Source organism: Cervus elaphus, chromosome 5, assembly GCF_910594005.1.
Source record: "Cervus elaphus chromosome 5, mCerEla1.1, whole genome shotgun sequence".
Lineage (NCBI taxonomy): Eukaryota > Metazoa > Chordata > Mammalia > Artiodactyla > Cervidae > Cervus > Cervus elaphus.
The window spans coordinates 56,322,060-56,344,351 of NC_057819.1; the positions used below are offsets into that span (position 1 = coordinate 56,322,060).

The 22,292-nt window shown below is 39.3% G+C and overlaps 1 long non-coding RNA gene across 1 annotated transcript; it reads left to right on the top strand.

Annotated features, from left to right (window-relative positions):
* Positions 1 to 14,539: 14,539 nt before the first annotated feature.
* LOC122693327 lies at positions 14,540 to 20,405 on the top strand. The gene is made up of 2 exons (XR_006340872.1): positions 14,540 to 14,595; positions 20,258 to 20,405. It is a non-coding gene; the product is annotated as an uncharacterized LOC122693327 (long non-coding RNA).
* The last annotated feature ends 1,887 nt before the right edge of the window (positions 20,406 to 22,292 follow it).

Sequence of the window (22,292 nt, forward strand, 5' to 3'; positions counted from 1 at the left end):
TCTTAAGCATTTGTCATTTGTAAACTTTTTGATGATGACCATTCTGATCAGTGTGAGGTGATTCGTCATTGTGGTTTTGATTTTCAAAGCAGGCCTTTTTAATAACATGTTTTCATAAATTTTCCAGGTCATGTCCTATGATTGGTCATAGCAGGTCTATGATGTATTTCTTCTTCTATTCCCATGAACATTTGTTCCACAAAAGCTACATAAATACATGCACACTTAATACATAAATAATGTAGTTGGTAAACTAATTTAGAGAATTTCTATACTATATCCTTTTCTTAAAGAATCACAATGTTCACTAGTTCAATAAAAGCTCTAAAAAGTCCTATAACAGTAAAACCCTATTTAACTCAGCATTGCCAAAATTTATTTCATTGTGGAACTCTCTTCTTTTCTTAATATGTTTTATTAATAACTCCTATAACACAGACTCACTTTGGAATATTCTGGCATAGAAAAACATTTAATGACATAAATAAAAATGTACAAATAAAAGTCAAAAAAACAAAGCTATGTACACACTATGATCCTGTCTTTGTAAGACAATTACATATTTGTTTTTCCTATTTTTCTAGAACATATATTTTTGCTAGAAAAAAAGCATGTTATTAATTACATATTTTAAACACTTTATACTGTTTCATTTGGCATGGGAGAAACCTACCAGAGTAGGGACCCATTTTCTAAAGTTTCTAAGCATTCTACTCTCTTGTAGGGTTACAACCAGAGCCAAACACCTTCAGTGAGTGCCGGCCCTGTCTTGCTCTGCTGGGTGTTGAATGTTGAATACTGAATGTCATGGGAAGTGCCCCAGGCTCCTATATCTACTCCTAGTTGGTTCACCTGAAAAATATCCATTCAACTGAGCTTTGAATGGCCTGCATAGTTAGTATCATATATAACAAGGAGGCCAAATGTAAAGACAAAGTATTCCCATGCTTTTTCCCCCCAAACACCAACCTGAGGCACCTGACAAAATACTATTCCATTTTATCTAGATGTCACTTTTCCTCCTTGAGTGAACACATGACCTGGGTTTCTCCCTGCCTTCAGCAGGTGGGCCAGGGAAGGACTCTGTTCAGCCCAACCAGGGACAGATGGACGATGGGAGACAGAAAAGCTGCGTGGCCCTCCACTTCACATAAAGAAACCCGAAGTTACGGAAAGTTTGCCATAGCAGAGAAGTGTACTACAAAGGAAATGGACCATCTGGAAACTCTGGTATTGTAGAAAAGGAGCTGTGGGAATTAAGAAGGCAGGGGATATCACTTCTGCCTTGAAGGAGCTGATAACCAAATGCTTAGCACGGGAGGAATGAAGTAACAAGATGCCTACATTTGGGCTCTGCTGGGAAGTGGCTCTAAGTTCTGAGCAGTTAAGGAAGTGGGAAGGATTAGAGAGCTAGAGTATAACAGAGTACACAAGAGACCCATCTGGAAAGACAAGGTAAATAGATCAACCAAAAAGTGTGCACACGCCTGCCTGTGTGAAGGGCTCCTGAGGCTCCCTGCTAGAGGTGAGACCAGGTCTGTACCCACAGGAAGCAGGCTCTCTGGTTGGCTAGAGGGCATCCTTAGAGAAGCATTTAAAATCAATCAATAAATACAGACAATACATAATTTGGTTTTTAATGAAGGGGTAGAGCCTGGCACAAAGCCTGGAAAATAGGAACTTACTATGTGTTTATTGAGTTTAATTAAACTTACAAGCTGTTAGAGGGCTAGAGAGGAGATCTTCGCAGAGTTACACAGGAAGTAAGGATTCTTATATGAGCAATAGGGCTTCCCAGGTTGCTCGGCGGTAAAGAACCACTTGCAATGCAGGAGACGCAGGTTTGATCCCTGGGTCAGGAAGATTCCCTGGAGGAGGGCACGATAACCCATTCATTCCAGTATTCTTGCCTGGAGAATCCCGTGGACAGGAGAGCCTGGCAGGCTACAATCCATAGGGTCACAAAGAGATGGACATGTATATAAGCAATAACAGACAGAAACAATGGCATAAATGGTGAGATGCACCTTTGGAACAAGGTGGAGAGAAGGCAATTAGAAAAGTCTTTAATTCTAAAAATCCACAGATTAACTTTGATCAGAAGTAGACCCTAGAACCACATTTATGCTCTAAGAAAGTATATGACAATGGAAGTGAGTCCTGAGGACCGGAGTTGCTGGTGAGAATGACTGACAAAGGTGCGCAACAACGTCTATTTCTAGGTCTGTGCTACAGCCGTCAGGACAGTATCACTTGAGAACGATCGTCTGGAACTGATGTTAGACTCAGTGCAGTGGATGCAAGAACACATGTGGGGCTCAGCAAACACAGTTCATTCATTCTCAGGTATACTACAGTGGCTACCCATATTTATAATAAAAGATGTAAGATGTTTCATTATTTAATACATTTTGGACTATTAATTCTAGCACAATAAAAACATGTGTGCAAACACATGTGTGTTTGGCAACGTGAGAATCCTGACATGTACAGAATCCAGGAAAATCAAACAAGTATTAATATAGGCTTGAATAGCAGTAGTCTGTGGAGAAGGAAATGGCAACCCACTCCAGTGTTCTTGCCTGGAGAATCCCAGGGACAGAGGAGCCTGGTGGGCTGCCGTCTATGGGGTAGCACAGAGTCAGACACGACTGAAGCGACTTAGCAGCAGCAGCAATAGGCTGAATAGACAAAAAGATATCCATCACACTGGGATCATATTTTTATTTTTAATTTATTTTATTTAAGTACAGTTGACTTAAAATGTTGTGTTAATTTCCTGCTGTACTATAAAGTAGTTCAGGTATATATACATTCTTTTTCATATTCTTTTCCTTTATGGTTTATCATAGGATATTGAATCTAGTTCCCTGCACTACACAATAGGACCTTGTTGTCTTGGCATCATCTTAGCAAGGACAAGGACAAGGCTGAAGCTTCTGTTCTTGGTACATTTTCTAAGTGATCTGCATCCACATGGGAGGTGAGCCTTCGCAAAATGAATTCTCTTTCCTGGTGCCTACAAAACAAACTGCCATGAAGCCTGACTTAGGACAGTTGGGACCACATGGTCAGGTCTTGTAGGCATTAACCTATTGCTTAAATACAAATGCCCTATGCAGCTCTCTTGGCTGTCAATGCCAAAGACCATGCAGCATGCACATCAGAGATGAGTAGAAGAGATGGTTGCCTATCTTGTAACTCACATCCTTACTTCCTCACAAGCAGAGCCACAAATATTTCCAAACCACAAAACAAAATTCACTTATCTAAGCTATAAACACTTTAGTTGTGTGCATTTACATGTGTTAGGCATAATTGGATGTTTGTTCTTTCACATATCTGTTCCCTTCAGCTCAATGTCAAAAAGTATATGGTTATGGCTTTTTGCCTCAGGTTATTGTTTAGAGTGAAGATGTGAAGTACATTCTGAACCAAAGGCTTTGTGTAAGTTGAGTTATCAACTAACTACCTAGTGCTAAAATCTCAAAGAACAATGTGCAGTTAGAGGAGTGGAGAAAGGCAAAAATTGCTTCTGTTTTCTATGATATTTGTTATTTAGCTAAGAAGCTGCCCATCATCTCTTTCAACCTAGAAATTTTGAAAAAGGAGAAGAATATAGGACCTTCTACTTTCAGAATGATTTCCATGCATTAAGTTTTACCACTCGTTTAATTTCATAAAGGCATTTTTGTTCTTGAAATAAATGCTTATTCCAGATAAGAAAATCTCCCATCACAACTATGTAAAATCAGACCCAAAGAACACATTTTGGCCGTGTCTCTTGACCAAAGAGTGGGGCTCAGTATCAGGACTTGTTTTTCTCCCCAAGACAGATACCACCAATGTTAGACTGCATTCGCAATGGAAATCATTGCTTGGGCACTGAATCCAGCCACAGAGGATTTGGCAAAAGGGCTGTAACCTCTTCTTTCTCCTCACCAGTGAGAATCCCACCACAGTTTTCCATCCGTTGGTGACCTCCATCCTGGATTACCTCAATGCCCTTTGCTCAGGGCTATGGTTAGAGACCTCCCAGAAGCACCAGCTGTTGGTAGAGAATGCATCAGTTGTCTAGCTGCTAACGGTCATACGCTGACGTGACTGGAGTGGTTCTGAATCCCCAGGGCCCATCTGGCTTAGGCTGATGGCCCCAAGCCCTTTCATCAGCCTGAGTCACTGGGTTTTTCAAGAAGTATATTGGGCTCGTTGACATTTCGTGACTTCTAAACCTCCATGGACGTTCACCACTTCTTGGCAAGATGGACTGAATATAAGTAATGATAGTTGATTGAGCAGTTTCTTAGTCTAATTAACAAATATCATGTAAAATAGAAGCAATTTTTGCCTTCCTTCACTCCTTCGACTTGCACATTTTTCTTTGGAATTTTAGCCCTAGATGAACAATTGATAACTCACACAAAACCTGATTCAGAATGTATTTCAGAGTTTCACTCTAAGCAATAATCTGCAGCAAAAAGTCTTACCATATACTTAAGGATAGATGTAAAAGGAGACACTGATGTTTAACTAACTAACCCTTACCTATGCACAGTGAATTAGGCAAGAAGTTGGCAGTAAAGAAAGTATGACTCTTTTGAAAGGATGCCACGGAATGCATATGCTTATTAACTGGAGGCTACAGATTTACAGCCAGATGGCCTTCCTACCCAGGTCCTAAACCACCACACCACCTAATTAAGATTTTGAAGAAAAATGAATATGAAATAACAATTTTCATCAGGGAATACATACTTGATTCTGCTTCCTCTGGTCTTCAATGAAATCCCAGATTATTAGATAGTATCCCAGGTCTGTTGACTATGGAAATATGATTTGACCAAAAAAAAAAAAAAAGCAAGGCAAAATGTCATTGGTTTTAAATGCTTCACTTTCAAAAGTTTGCTTTTATAAAACACTCACCTAGAAATCAGAATTGGAAATCGTTGCATCAATTATATGAAAGTCTCTGATATACTCAGTTGTTATTTAGGTTCTATTATTTAGGGTTTTGGACTAATCAGTTTATTTAAAACTGGGCATTAGGAACCAATCTTAAAACAGTAATTGAGGTTAACTAAAATAACACTGTGTATACACTATATGAAGGTTTACTAAAATAGCTGTCAGGCAACTGTTATTTAGAGAACTTCTGTTCCACTCAGAGGGATAAGTTTTGATGGTGACGGTAAAACTTGACTTGGGCTTGAGGAAGACAATCCTTATGCAAATCCTTACAGCACAATCAGTCGCTCATGCTGTGACAGCAGACCCTTCTCCAAAGAAGACACCCAGGTGGCTAATAAACACATTTAAAAATGCTCAACATTGCTCATTATTAGAGAAATGCAATCAAAACTATAATGAGGTATTACCTCACACCGGTCAGAATGGCCATCATTAAAAAAATCTACAAACATTAAATGCTAGAGAAAAGAGAACCCTCTTGCGTTGGTGGGAATGTAAATCGATACAGCCACTGTGGAGAACAGCATGTAGACTGCTTAAAAAATAGGAACAAAAATTACCATATGATCCAACAATCCCACTACTGGGCATATGCCCTGAGGAAACCATAATTTAAAAAGACACATGTACCGTAATGGTCACTGAGGCCCTATTCACAATAGCTAGGACATGGAAGCAACCTAGATGTCCATCAACAGATGACTGGATAGAGACGTGGTGGTGCATATATACAACGGAATATTACTCAGCCATAAAAAGGAACACATTTGAGTCAGTTATAGGTGGATGAAACTAGAGTCTATTACACAGTAAAGTAAGTCAGAAAGAGAAAAACAAATATTGTATATTAATGCATATATATGGAATCTAGGGGGCTTCCCTAGTAGTTCAGCTCGTAAAGAATCTGCCTGCAATGCAGGAGACCATGCTTCGATTCCTGGGTCAGGAAGATCCCTTGAAGAAAGGATAGGCTACCCACTCCAGTATTCTCAGGTTCCACCACTCCCTGGTGGCTCAGATGGTAAAGAATCCGCCTGCGATGTGGAAGACCTGGGTTCGATCCCTGGGTTGGGAAGAGCCCCTGGAAGAGGACATGTCAACCCACTCCAGTGTTCTTGCCTAGAGAAGCCCCATGGACAGAGGAGTCTGGCAGGCTACAGTCCATGGGGTCACAAAGAGCTGGCCGTGACTCGTCGAGCAACAAAACGCAGCGCAGCACATGGAATCTAGAAGACGGTGCTGGTGAACCTGTTTTCAGGGCAGCGATGGAGATGCAGACATAGGCAAGAGACCTGTGGACCCAGTGGGAGAAGGAGAGGGTGAGATGGATGGACAGTGTAGCATTGAAACCCACACATCATCATACGTGAGTTAGAGAGCCAGTGGAAATGTGCTGTATGACACAGGGAGCTCAGATCAGGTGCTCCCATTCAACCTAAAGGGGCTGAATGGGGTGGAAGGTAGGAGAGAGGTTCAGTAGGGAGGAGACATGTGCATGCCTCTGGCTGATTCATGTGGATATATGGCAGAAACCAACAAAGTCTTGTAAAGCAATTATCCTCCAATTAAAAATAAATACAAATTTTTTTTAAATTCCAGTGAATAGGCAGAATGACCTACCCAGGCATTAGGGTGCAATCATCCACTATCCAAAGAGAAAGACAGCCCATAATAAAAAATGTTAAGTTAATGGACTCTCATAAATTGAGAAAGTTAAATGAATTAGCTAGATTGATACAATGAATTCCCTGAGTGTTGTTTCATGTTAGTCTGTAGAAATCGTTACTATCTGGATTTCAGACATTCCCAGGAGTGTCAGCAAAGAGGAGCTTAGGACAAAACGGCATATTCAATGAAGACAATTACATGAGAAAATTCATGTTAAGTTACACTGACACTGATGCTATTCACGTGTTACAGGGATACGGCTCATACGATATGTCTCCCTAGAAAGACCTGGGGGCAAGCCTGCTTCTTCATGAAGTCCCCTTCACAACACCAGTTACCAGTTAACTTCATCCTGGTCGCACAGTGGCTCAGCCAGTTACCAGCTACTGGGCCATGTGTCTGCCCACACACTTGCTACAAATGTAGTGATCCTGCCAGTAGCATCACCATTTAAAGACTCTGCCCCTAAGGCAGATGCATATTGCCTGACATTACATCAGGATCCATTTCCCTTCATGTTCCCTTCTTACACTTAAAGATACTTTGAATTCAATGCCCTACAGACATTCCTTTGGTTCTTCTCTGGGTCACCAACCTTCAGAGTCAAGAACCTTGCTCCTAACATTCCTGGCTGCCTGAGATTTTAAAAGCCAGTCCAATGATCAGCCTTAGCCTGTATAGAATGTTCGCCAGTGTGCAGCAGAAGTTAGGAGAGGAACAAAGGGCAAGGGAGGGATTTGTTTTTCTCCTAAATGTAAACAGATACTTTGTAAAGGCTATCAGTAGCTTCACTACACATACTTCTTATTTTTCTACTTTTTGGTGTTCTTTCTTCTGAAAAATGATGGTCATTGATTGACTGTAAGTTTTCCTTAATGGTCTGACTTTGCTAGATATAATATAATATAAGCTAAATATTATACAAGATGAATATCATGTTATTCCCTCTCTTTCTTCCTTTTTTCTTTCTTTGTCTCTTACATTTTTTGTTCATTTTTTATTTCACTGTTTTGTTAAATTCAAATCTGTGAAAAAAAAATGGGGCATCTTAAATTCAGTGGTCACCAGGCTGTATTGATGAAGTGTCAGTGTCCACCTTGTACTGATCGTGTAGTTACACTCAAATCTGTTCAAAGTGCGCTAAAATCTACCCCTGCACATTATCAGTGTGCAAGGAGAAATTCTGTATTTTCCATGGCAGGACTCTGGTAGGAGTATCTGGAAAGAAGGAGAGAGAGAGAAGGGAGGAAGGAAGGCAAGAATGAAGAAAGGAAGGAAGGGAAGTAGGGAAATGAATGGGACAGGAAGACAGGGAGGGAGGGAGGAAAGGAAGAAAAAGAACAAAAGAGGAAAGAAGGGCAATTCTGTTAGTACTGTGGTCTCTCATGCTTTCCATTCAAATGTCCCCTCAAGTCAGGCTTAGCTTTGTTGCTATTTACAGCTGATTGGAGACATCATCTCCTGCATAAGGTGTAGGTTTGGTCTGAACACCCACCAAGAGAGTAAAATCAGTGGGTCCAGGGAGGCTGCAAGTCACTTTGACTCCAGCAAACTCCGGAGTAACTGGGTCACTGCTGTGACAGTTCCTTGTTGACAGAATAAATCAGAGAGTGGAAGCTCATGGAGGAACATAAAGAGATGCAGCAACCCGGGGGACACCCTGCTCTCCCCAAAGATGCCAATGCAGGAGACAAGGAAGAAGGTCAATGTCCCACCCCAGCCCTGTCCCATCCCACAGTCATGTCAGTTTACCATTGTTCACTTTCTTTACCCATAACAACAGAAGATTAAAGATGACAGAATATAGTGAACCAGGCCTGTTTGAGCCACTTGCTAGGCACTGAGGACAGGCGTGCTTCCCAATCTGATTTTGCTCAGTCCCCCTCAGACAGTGCCCCAAAAGTGAAGTGCTAGATAAGACACTATTGAATGCCTGTGTATGTGCTAAGTCACTTCAACCATGTTCTACTCTTTCCGAACCCATGGACTGCACCTCACCAGGCTCCTCTATCCATGGGATTCTCCAGGCAAGAATACTGGAGTGTGTGGACATGCTCTCTTCCACGGTATCTTCCCAACCCAGGGATCAAACTCGCATCTTCCTTCTCCTGCACTGGAAGTTGGGTTCTTTACCACTACCACCATCTGGGAAGCCCCAAATACACTATTAATAGTTTCTATATATGAGGGGCTATCAACTAATACAGGACTTCCCAAGTGCCGCCAGTAAAGAACTGGTAAAGAACCTGCCTGCAGGAGACACAATAGACACAGGTTCGATTCCTGGTTCAGGAAGATCCCCTGGAGAAGGTATAGGACACCCACTCGTATTCCTGAGCTTCCCTGGTGGCTCAGATGGTGAAGAATCTGCCGGCAATGTGGGAGACCTGGGTTCAATCCCTGGGTTGGAAAGATCTCTTGAAGGAGGGCATGGCAACCCACTTCAGTATTCTTGCCTGGAGAATCCCCATCTGCTTTTAAGATACACACATATATAATAAAGATATAGTCAAGCAAGAACAAATGCTTTTGGAGAAGGGCATGGCAATCCACACCAGTATTCTTGCCCTGAGAATCCCATGGACAAAGAAGCCTGGCAGGCTACAAGTCCATAGGGTCACAAAGAGTCAAACATGACTGAAGTGACTCAGCATGCACACAGAAAGAGAAATCCTTTCTCTCTACAATAATATATACCTCAAGGCACCTGACACATTCCTATTCACATTAATATCAGAAAAAAAGGTAGGGATATCATTATTGCCTCCATCATTGAGGACTATTTGGAAGTTTTAGCCAATTGATTCAGATATTAAGCTTAAACTAGATAATTCACTCCGGAAAGCAGAGGCGATCCTAATTTCTTAATTATCTTAATTTCTCATATGATTATCTGTCTTTAAAAAGCCAAGGCAAGTAATTGGTAAGCAATTAAAGTGAATAAAAGAATTAGACCAAAGGAGAATGGACATTAAAAAAAAATACAAAGTCAATGATTTTAAAAGTGATTAAATTGCTAAAAGGATTATTTAGAGAATTAGCAGCATGGGAATGGAAGTAGGCTTTGGTGGCTGGTTATTATTAGTTAGAGAGGCAGACGGGGATTTCCCCCACCCCCTTTGCCCTCCCCAGTGAAGAAGGAAAAGGAGCAAAGACAGGGTATCATACAGAGTGAAGTCAGAAAGAGAAAAACAAGTATTATACATTAACACATACATGTAGAGTCTAGAAAAATGGTATAGATGATCTTATTTGCAAAGCAGAAATAGAGACACAGATGTAGAGATCAAACATGTGAATACAAAGAGTAAAGGGGGTGTGGAAGGAATTGGAGATTGGGATTGGCATATATACACTATTGATACAATGCATAAAAGAGATAAATAATGAGAACACCCTGGTAATGCACAGAGAACTCTGCTTGATTCTCTGCATTAACCTGAACTTGAAGAAAGTACAAAAGGGGGGGAATATACAGTATGTGTAGCTGAGTCATTTTTTTCTGTACGGTAGAAGCTAATACAACATTGTAAAACACTATAATAAAAATTAATTAAAAAAAGAAATCAAGACAAGGGCAGTGAAGAGATTGGGGTGGGGTTGAGTGGGGTGTTTAATTAAAGTGGAAGCTGAGGGAAAATGCAAAGGAGGGGACAAATTGGTTTTTCAGAATCTTCAAATCTATGCAGAGAAATCTAAACCTGATTTAGGAAGAAAAGAGACCACAGGAACTAAGAGAAGAAAAACAATGTTGGTGCTGCTGATGATTCAAGTCTGTTGTCCCCCTCCTTTTCCTCAAATTTCTGTTACTTTACGGCAAGATTGGAGACTTCTTGCAAATATCTTTAAACTGTGCTTACTGGTTAAGATTACTTTCTTCCATAAGCTTTTGTTAGCAATCTACCTGGCACTGGGTATGCAGCAATCAAGAGGATAAATTTCCCACCATCTGAAAATGGAAAGGGTACCGTGTCTCTAGATAATATTGTGATTTACAAATTCTTCTAAAATAAAAGTTTGGGTCTGATACATTTCTAATCTGAGTGGGGAACATTTTTCATGGGATAAAAATCAGTGGAAGAAATAAAGTGTGTGTGTGTGTGTGTGTGTGCATGCATCACTTTGTGACCCCATAGACTGTAGCCAGCCAGGCTCCTATGTCCATGGGATTTTTCTGGCAAATACACTAGAGTGAGTTGCCATGCCCTCCTACAAGGGATCTTCCCAACCCAGGGGTCGAATCTGAATCTCCTGCATTAGTGACAGATTATTTACTATTGAGCCACCAGGCAAGCCAGAAATAAAGTATGGATAGATTCAAACACAGAAAATCTTTTAACACCTTGTCAAAGCTTCTAAATTAAAAAGAGAAAAAAGGAGAAAATCTATGCAAACAGTTAACCTAAATGTTTATACAAATAATTAAGAAAATGGAAAGCAAATAGAAATAATGTTTGCAACAAACATGTATATTCTGATTAGGAAAGGCACTGACTTGATAAATCCAAAGGATGTGATCTGACACTGCTATGGTCTGAGTATCTGTATTGCCCCTAAAATATGTTGAAATTTTAATCCCAGAAGATGATGGTTTGAGGAAGGGGGACCTTGGGAAAGTGCTTAGATGATGAGGATAGAACCCTCAGGAATGGGCCTGATTCCTTTATGAAAGAGGCTCCAGGGAGATTCCCAGCACCTTTCACCATGTCAAGACCCAGCAGCCATGAACCAGGATGAAGGTGCTCACCAGAGAATATGACTATGCTGGTGCCTTGATCTTGAACTTGTTAGCCTCTAGAATTGTGAGAAATAAATTTTTGTTTATAAGTTATCTTATCTGAGATATTTTGGTATAGTAGCCTGAATGGACTAAGACAGACACACAACCATAACTGCACATTCTGAGAAACACCAGATTTTTATCAGTTTAAAATTAAAAAAAAAAATTAAAAAAATAGATTTTACTAAAATAATTGACTGTAGTAACATTTAAAAAGTCTGTATTTTAAGGATGAGATGTGTCTAATAAAGATTTAAAAAGCAGCTCAATTCACTTTGGAAACATTCTGTTCCCCCCCACCCCACTTTGCTACAACTTTCAATTCCTTTGTTGATCTTATTTGAAATGCTACTTTGTGTCACTCTATTATCCTAATTATAAATTAAACTAGATTCCTGAGTTGTCTGATTCAGGAACATCTGAGCTTTTTCTTTATATCAAATCCTCTTTTCTTCCACTCTAAGTGTAAATGCTAACTCTCTTATCAAATGTTTCCTACATATGCTTTCTCACCTAATTAGGTAAGAGATTACTTTTGTCCAGCTCTTTCCTGGAAGTACAAAGAAATCTATAAGGAGATTAGGCAGAACATCTCCATGTCAGCCGTACAGACTTAGCTGCTTTTTCAAATCTCCAGGTCTGTCTCAATTTGTCTGCCTCTCTTTATTTTCTGGCTTCAACTCAATTATGCTGCATTTCCTGGACTCTAAGAAACACATTACTTTTCACATTTTAATATTTCTAAAATTGGAATTTTGATTGAATTTGCCCAAGTTTCTTTGTTACTTTTACTCATTATCTTAATTACAATGCAGGAGTCCTTTTAAAATAAAGATGGTAGCTAATATGCAATGTAAAACTTGCAAAAGATAAAGCATATTGAATACCAAACTATTTTCTCAAAAGATGAATCTCACCCTCACCAAAAAACAACTTTAAATCACTTTTTAAAAACTTAGTAAGATGTTGTTAAATTTTTTTCATTACTTACACTTTAAATAATCCCTCTCTCTCTCTCTCTCTATATATATATATACATATATATATATATATATATATATATATATATATATAAGCTATCATTTATTTACCAATTTCTTTAATGGATATTAGGGTTGCTTTCAATTTTATTTTTACAAATAACATTGTGATGCACTTTTTTGCTTTTTTAAAATAAGCTTTGTGTTTTCTTTTTTTAAAGATGTATAGTACAATTTTTTTCCCCTGGCACTTTTATAAAAGCAATTCTGGAAGACTTGGAGAAACAGCAAACAACTCAGAAGTTGGGAGGAACATTCTTCTGCAAGGAGACACCTGCTTTATTGAAATAACTGGGCTGCTATTCAGCTGATGCACTGACAAGGCAAAAATGAGCAGGAGCATTTGATTGCTGAGTGCCACACCGCACTTGGCATCACACACATTGTAAGTCACCCAGTTGTGTGTGGGTGGGTGTTTAACACCTGCCTTTCTGGGGGGAAGGGCAAGTCTTGATGTGCAGCGTCTCTAATTCCCCTGATTTCCCACCACAGCCAATTTTAAGTTATCAACATCACTGAATTGGGGGTTGGGAAGAAATGCACACAGACTTTCCTAGTAATAATAGATTCCAGCACCCATCTGAACTGAATTCCCAGAAAACAAACATGATAAGTTATTGCAGGGTTAAAGAAAGCCTCAGACCAGTACCTAGACTTACTGAAGGAGATGAAGTATGCTAGGGGAGCAAGGATAGGAATTTGGGTGAGAAGGGATAATTGAGTCAGAGGTTAAACATATTTTATTGGGAAAAAGTTGTCTAATGGTGGTTTTTTTTAGGTCATTTATTGTGGGTATGTAAACATCTTCATCTATTTCATCTATGAAGTCTTTGTAAATGCTACATTGCTCACTGATGCTTTGGGATGAGTTTTGGTTGAGGGGAGGTGGATGCAGGGAGTATGAATTGCAAAAAAGTGCAGAATCCTGCTTCAAGATTGGTGCAGGACTAAACCTGAAGCTACATATTAATAGTAACTTAAGAGGACAAAAAATAGAAGTCAGCGAAGGTGGAAGGTTTCCAAGAAAGAAATATACAGGGGTTTTTTGTTTGTTTGATTGATTGGTTATTTTTCCTGCTAGTGAGTTTTAGTTTATATGGCTAGCCATAGAGGACAAGAAAGAAATGGCAGAGGAAGGGACAGTGTAAAATGCGGGGCTTTGGGGACTGTATGGCTAAGCCAACAGTGTTTTGACATCGTTAGCAAAAATTTCTATGTTCCCGTGATGAAAAATTGATCCAATAATTTTTGCAACTCTTTTTTGAAATTTGAAGTATAATTGATCTTTCTGTTTTTTAATTTTGGAGGCTCAGTGGTACAGAAATTGCCTATTGTTGCAGGAGATGCGGGAGACGCAGATTTGATTTCTGAGTTGAGAAGATCCCTTGTAGAAGGAAATGGCAACCTGCTCCAGTAATCTTCCCTGGGAAATCCCGTGGACAGAAGAGCCTGGTGGGCTACAGTCTATGAGGTCACAAAAGAGTCAGACATTACTTAGCGACTAAACAACATAGTTGATTTACAGTTACAATTTAGTCACAAGTGTACAGCAAAGTGATTCAGTTATACACACATACACACACACACACACATATATAAGAATATATATATTCTTTTTCAGATTCTTTTCCATTATATGCAATTACAAGATATTGAATATAGCGACCTAGGCTATACAGTAGGTCTTTGTTGCTTATCTATTTGGTATATAATAGTGTGTATATGTTAATCCCAAACTCCTAATTTATCCCTTCCCACACCCCCTCTCTTCCCTCTGATAACCATGAGTCTGTAAGAATTGATCCAATTTTGATACAATCTGACATAGCCTTCTAACCACAACTCATCCTTTCAAGTCAAGGGTTTAAGAATTTCTTCTGGATAGAACTTCTTAAATTGCACTTTCTCAATTCTTTTCTCAGACTTTCACCAGAGACAATTTCACAGTAAAGTCTAATAGACCCTATGAGATAAGACGCCCACACATTTGACTTCCTTATCACCATCTCACATAGACTGGGAAAATGGGAAGCAGTGCAATTGAAGGGAAGTGTCCTTGAGCATCTCCTTTGTCAGAGGGTAGTCCTGGAAATAGAAGCCTGTGTTTGGGCTTCTGATCCTGTTCTCTTTCTTCCAGATGTTATCTCTGTGACTGCCCCAAGCTCTTGGGGGCACAGAATCCACCAGAAGCAGGGACAGAGGGCATGGTTATACTCTGGTGATGCTTTGCCCATCACGTGAGAGAAGATTTCTACGTTGGTGCCTTTCTGAACTGCGGAGAAAGTGGGGAGAAGGACTGGATGAGGCTGTTCTCTGTGTGGTCCAGAGGCCTTTACTGCAGGAAGTGGGCCCTTCCGGCCACACTTCTACCAGGAATCCTTCTTTCCCCTTATAGCAAACCCCTGTTTATAAATATACATGCACCCATACACAAACATATACATCCCTCAAACATCCAGAGCGGCTCTGTATCCACAAAGATAAATACACAAAGAAGAAGCATGACAGAGACGGATGAACAGAGAAGTATTTTTAATTTTTTAAGAAAACATTTTCTTGCTTTCGGGGGAGAAACAGTTGGTTCTAAGGGAAAGGAAACCTGTACTTAGGCTAAACTTCCTCAGGATTAATTATTACTGTATTTGAAATCCAAATGACTTGACCCATCATTAGTGGATAAGTGTAGGCCAGGGAATAAATATCCACTGTGTCCACAATAAGACAGGTACCCGCACCGAGTTCAAAGGCCCCAGGACGCTACCACACACACGTTGAGGCCATCTTTAGAGTTGTGAGGATGACGAAAAGCTGGCTGGACTCTGAAAGCCCAAGGAGGCAGCCAGCACAACCTCAGCCTAATTAGCAGAAACCACAGGCCTAACCAGCTGCTGGGCCATTCACGTAACCAATCCTGGAGCCAGATGCCACTTGTGGAAAAACATACCTCAGCGCCCCTCGTTGAAATTCCGTCCCTAGGCTCATAAAGAGGGTACTGTGTGAGCCACACAGGCCTGGCTTGGGGCAACTGGGGCCATTCTGTGAGATAGAGCGAGAGGCTCTGCTCTGCGTTCCAAACGGCCCCTGATTGTAAACAGGCTGCTCAGCGCGCCTGGAACCCAGTGGAGGCCCTGCCGCTGTTTTCATGCACGCCTGGGATTTTCACTGTATTCCGACTTGTGTAGGAAAAGGATCAGAAGAGCCTAAAATCCTCTATGAAGTAAATGAACGAAGAAGTGTTTTATCAATAAAGTTTCATTTACACCTCGCACGCGTATCGCTTAAATGACAAAAGCCCGGGAACACCTCACATCTTCTTTCGAACATATGTCTTTTTTTCTCTTCATAAACAGAGTCCAGACCTCAAACACTTGTGTACTTCATAAGTGTTATTTGAAGATGGTGGCATTTGTTGAATTGAATTCAGGCACTTGGCTTACAAAGGGTTCTCTTTGCTCCATTCTATTTAGTGTAACTACAACTACCAATTTTTCCCATGAAGGAAACGTTTAATGATATAAATGGATTTTAAAACAATTTGGTACCCTCACCTATGAATGTTGGCACTCAACGTTTTTAATAGGTGTAAGGTCATAATTCAGTCTTAGTACACTATCTCTTATTTTGAGCATTTTCTACAGAAATATCTATCCTGGAGAGCAATATAAAAGCTTTGTTTAGCAACATATCCAAATGGATCAGGTCACAATAGAAGGGTTAGTTATAAACACCTTTTTGCTACTCAGGACAAAGAAAAAAAATGCGTAGAGCATATAAAAATTGGTGTGATATCTTTTCAGGGTATGGAAGATGAGTTTATTTAAAAAGAAAACAAACCCAAACCAAACAAAGGCAAAAAGGATAGAAGAGCTAATAATATAATTTCATGGTTTATAAAATACTGGTGAAGTTTGGTGGTGTGTCTCACATACCTTAAATTTGCCAAGACACACTATCTATTCTCTTAAACCCTTTACATCCACATTGAGCTTTCCATTCATATTTCTCATTCTCTACATGATTTCCCAAATTATTTCTTTTGTCTGCCATGATTTCCCATTGTTTAAGTCAAATCATCTAGTGTTCATGATAAAGCAATACACAGAGATATCTTTGCAGATAACTAACATGCCCTGATGTCCTGGTTGGAAAAATATTGTTGGGATTATGAGAATAAATCAGAGTTCATGAAGAAAAATTAATTCCTCCCATCTATGCTGCCCACTTTGACCCTCTCACTTGTCGTAGCCTCATAGCCTCATGCTCCAAGAATAGGGGAGCTTTGTGTGGACTAGTATTCAACCAGAAACTATATCTTCAAAAGAAATTGCATACATTATAAGGCATGAGTAGTACAGTAAAAACAGAAAGGTGGATAAAAAGGGAAGGTGTTGATATTAAGTGTTCCAAAGGAAAATAAGAAAAGGTAACAAAGAAAGCAAGTAAAGAAAAGGGAAATTTCTACAAAGCTTTCAGATAGGCTCCAAGGCCAGTTACTTGATCCTATGAGTGCTTTAAATATTTCTAATGCATTTATGTACTCAGGCAGCAAACAACTTAGCTGAAAACTGGGCTTCCTAATATTAAGGAAGGAAAGAATTTTGATAGGCAGTGAGAACATCTGCCACAGACGGCAGTTACACAGTACAGAGTTTATTCTTTAACTTGAACTAAGAAAAAAGGTGAAAATATTTACTGAAACGCGTTTCTATTCCAAAGCTTTTTCTTTCAGCTTAAATAAGATATTGCACGTGGAAACTGTTGAAAGGAGTAAAATGACTAAATAATTCTAAAGAGGGATTTTTTTGTTTCCTTCTTTTATGGTGAGTGGCTTTGAAAGTACCTGTGGTATCCGGATATTAAAGAATCACTGAATCATGAGCTAAAGGACAACTTTACATAAGAGAGTTAGAGATGTTTAGGAAACACAGTTAAGCTGAATATCAAAAGGATCTGACATCAACTTTGATGGTTAAAAGTAGGCACTTTTTGAGGCTAGCAGAGAGCCATAATTTTTGACAGAGTGTGCTTTTATTTTCTGAAAATGTGGACAAATCTATTTTGTTCTTTCACAAGGCCAATAATCAAACTCATTCAGTATTGTATATAAGAAAAATATATACAAGAAAATATGTATAAGAAAAAATAGATAATTAGCCGTGTGTTTAATGAAAAATAGCATTAAATTAAAAAAGAGAAAAAGTACATTTGAGTCTTTGTAATGTAAGCAGGTTCTAGAAGGAGTCAAAAGCTAGTAATAAAGAAATACAGTAAATTGTTTCAAAGAGTACAGTTGACCTCTGATCCAGACAAGATAGTGTAGACCCATTTTTCCCTATTTCTCCTTGCTAGGTACAACTCTCACCCTAGAAATGGCAGAAGAAATAGTGAAGAAGGACTTTGGAATGTGGTAGGAAGAAGGGGAGTTCCTTTAGAACCTCAAGGCTTGAAAAACAACACAGCAAAAGGACGTCTTATGTCCCCTCACCCAATGAAAGAAGTCTACACAGACCATCATTTCCCAACACCTGACCCAACAACAGAAGGTAATGCCCCTGAACTGATGAGACGCCCTCTGACAACATCAGGTGAGATCAAAAAAAGCTGTAAGGGCATTGACTGAGAGGTTCAGGAACAGTAAGCAGTGAGGAAAAGTCTTCTCCTCTCCCACCAGGACTGAGTCTCAGGCAAGAGGGACTTGGTGTCAGTGAGATGCACTCAGCTACAAAAGCAGCCCAGTCCCTGGAAGTTTCTTGTCCCTGTAGTCTAAGTCCATCCTCCCTAACCCAGAGACACCAGAATAGTCCAGAGGCACCAAGAGAAGGGCCCCAACACACCCTCATCAACTGAGACATACCTGGAAGCCAGGCCCAAAGAAATCCCTTATTTCCCCTCAGGAAGCACCAGCAGAAACTAGTGGAACCTCAGTGGCAACAGATTAACCAATAAGACCAAAATAACACTGTTATTTATACTGTTATTATTATTACATAATATAAGAATATACCAAAGAGTATGTTGCTTTGATAAAGAATCTGAGAATTAAACTCCCAGTGAAATAAAAGCCCACAAAAGTAGGACAGAATCCATATATGTTAACCTTAAATAGCATGACTCCCAGCTAAAATAAAAGATTTATATGAAATCCAAAGTCTCCTAACATAATAGATAAAAATATTCAGGATAAACTAGAAAGTTATCTGTCATAGAAAGAACACGGAAAGTCACAACCCGAATGAGAAATGACAATCAACTGAAATCAACAATGAGTTACATTTTGGAATTATTTGACAAAGATTTTAACATAGTAATCATAAAAATGCTTAAACAATCAATTAAAAATTCTCTTGGAACAAGTGAAAAAATAGAAAAATCTCAGCAAAGAAAGGAAAATCATATTTAAAAAATCAAGTGGAAATTAGAAATAAAAAAACTCACTGCATGGACTAAATAGTAGAATGGAGATAGCAGAAGACAGAGTCAGTAAATTTTACAACAAAAGTGTAGAATTTACCCGATCTTGCCAACACAGACAAAATAGCCTGAATATATATACATACACACACACAGAGACACACAGATAGAGACTTAGGGATCTTGAGACAATAAGAAAAGAGTGGTGTTGGAAGAGTATCTAAATAAATGATTACCGGCAACTCCCTCAAGTCACCAAAAGACACAAACCTACAGATCCAAGAAGCTGAGTAAATCCCAAACAAGATAAACTCAAAAAAAGTTGGGCCAAGATTTCATAATTAAACTTTTAAAAACAAATAAAGACAAAAAAAATCTTTAAAACATCTAGAGAGAAATAACACATTACCTGTAGGGGAAACAGCAATTTAAATTACAGCAGATTTCTGATCTGAAACTATGGAGGCCAAAGAGAAGTGGCACAATATTTTTCAAGAGCTGAAAGGAAAGAACTGTCCACCTCAAAAAATATATCCAGTGAAACTGTCCTTCAGAATAAAGAGATAAGTAATATTTGCATACAAAGAAAAACAAATTTAATGCCAGCCAACCTACCATTAAAGATTGGCTAAAGGACTTTCTTCAGACAAAAAGGAAATGATAAAAGAAGGACTCTTAGAGCACCAGAAGAGAAGGAACAAAGGAAAGAGCAGAAATCTGTATCCAATAGACTATTTTTTTCCTTATGAATTTTATAAACCAAAGTGGATACTTCGATGAAAAATTATAACACTGTCTCATATTTAAGACAGGGCTTCCCCAGTGGCTCAGAGATAAAGAATCCACCTGTAATGCAGGAGACTCAGGGGGCACAGGAGATGCTGATTTAATTCCTGGGTTTCGAAGATCCCCAGGAGAAGGAAATGGCAACCCACTCCAGTATTCTCGCCTGGGAAATCCGATGGACAGGGGAGCCTGGCAGGCTACAGTCCATGGGGTCACAGAAGAGGAGGGCACGACTTAGTAATTAAACAACATACTTAAGACAGTGATATTTAAAAGTGAGGAAGCTAAAGGGACCTAAATGGAAGTGAAGTTTTCAGTCTTTACTTGAAATGGTAAAATGTTGATACCAGTAGACTGTGATAAGTCACCTGTGTATATTTTAAAAACTAGAGTTGTCACTATGAAAACTAGAAAAAGAGATAATACACAAAAACACAAGTGAATCAAAATGGAATTTTAAAACATTTGCCCAAATAGCTCACAGGAAAACAAGAAAAGAGAAAGAGAAGAAACTAAATCCATAAAAAACAAAGAGAGCCGGGCGCGGTGACGGGCGCCTGTAGTCCCAGCTACTCGGGAGGCTGAGGCTGGAGGATCGCTTGAGCTCAGGAGTTCTGGGCTGCAGTGCGCTATGCCGATCAGGTGTCCGCACTAAGTTCGGCATCAATATGGTGACCTCCCGGGAGCGGGGGACCACCAGGTTGCCTAAGGAGGGGTGAACCGGCCCAGGTCGGAAACGGAGCAGGTCAAAACTCCCGGGCTGATCAGTAGTGGGATCGCGCCTGTGAATAGCCACTGTACTCCAGCCTGGGCAACATAGCGAGACCCCGTCTCTAAAAAAAAAAAGAAAAAAAAAAAAAAACAAAGAGAAACAAGTAGTAAAATGCCCTACTTAAGTGCTAACATATTATTAATTACCCTAAATGTAAATGGTCTAAATATATCAATCAAAAGACAAAATATATCAATCAAAGGACAGAGATTGTTCAGCTGATTAAATAAAATGATCCAACTACATGCTGCTTACAAGAAACTTACTGATGCAGGAGACATAGGAGACAGGTCAAGAAGATTTGATCCCTGGGTCAGAAAGCTCTCCTGGAGATCTTGGTCCCCTGGAAACAGCAACCCACTCCAGTATTCTTGCCTGGGAAATCCCACAGACAGAGGAGCTTGGTGAACATCACTGCATGACTAACAATAACAACAATTAGTAATAAAAGAATCAACCCATTGGAAAGAGAATCCTAAATTTGTACATACTAAACAACAGAGCCTCAATATGCATGAAGCAAAAACTGATAGAGCTCAGTTCTAAAATGCCCTTTTTTGGTTGCCAGAGGTAGGATGTGAGGGGGTAAGGAAAATAAAATGCACATTTTTTTCATAATATTTCTGGAAACAGAGATATGTCTTATAATGCATGAAAATTCTAATGTGAAAAACTGTTTTTTTTAAACTGTCATAAATTAATAACACATTTTATACTCCAGTAGTCTTAGAAATGAGAAAATGTGATTATTGCCTCTGTTTCAAAAATATATCCTGCTTCATGTTAAGAAAAACAATTTAATAGTATTGATAGGTAGACAAACTCTTAGAATTCTGTTCGTCCCATTAACTAAATTTCTAAATCAAAACAGACACAAACATATCAAGTGATACTAAAGTTTGTCTTGTTAAGACAAAAAGGGTAGAATCTGAAAATACTATTATGAAGTCAGCTTACAAAACAAGAACAATAAATGGCCTTTGTTTTCTACATTGATCACAATTTTCATCCAACAGCTTCATATTACAGTTTACTGCATATTTTGTATTAACTAAACACTGCAAAGGCTCAGACTGGAGACTGGGTTTTGTTTTTGTTTGAAAGAATGAGTAACAGAAAAGCCGAAGTTTGACAGACGTCTGCTGATGCTATGTGTATCAGTTAGCCGACATTCACTTCCAAAATCAGTTTTAGGATTCCCCTAATATTTTGGACAAATGCTTATGTCTGCAACTATGGCTTTAGTCATTCTACTCTGGTTGCCCTTGATTTTGAATTTCTCAAGTCCTGCAATAATTACCGTGTTCTCTTGTTTGAACTTGGGGATCATTGTTAAGTTCAGCCAAGCATTTTAGTAAGAATTTGCACATAAGGTGCAGATACGTTGTTGTTTCATCCATTTTAAAACATACATGCAGAATCTTTATGTGTTTTTCTTTGACTTGCTTATTTCCCCCTAAATTATTTTTCTGAAATTCATATGTTGATATATTGCTCATTTATTTTTGTTGCTGTGCAGTTTTCCAAAGTATTTTCACAGTTTATTTGACCACTCTATTGTTAATTTGTTGTTCAGTTGCTCAGTAGTGTCCAACTCTTTGTGACCCCACGGACTGCAGCACACCAGGGTTCCCTGTCCTTCACCATCTCCGGGAGCTTGCTCAAACTCATGTCCATTGAGTCAGTGATAACATCCAAACATCTCATCCTCTGTCACCACCTTCTTCTACTGCCTTCAGTCTTTCCCAACATCAAGGGCTTTTCCAGTGAGTTGGTTCTTCACATCAGCTGGCCAAAATATTGGAGCTTCAGCTTCAGCATCAGTCTTTCCAATGAATATTCAGGGTTGATTTCCCTTAGGGTGGAC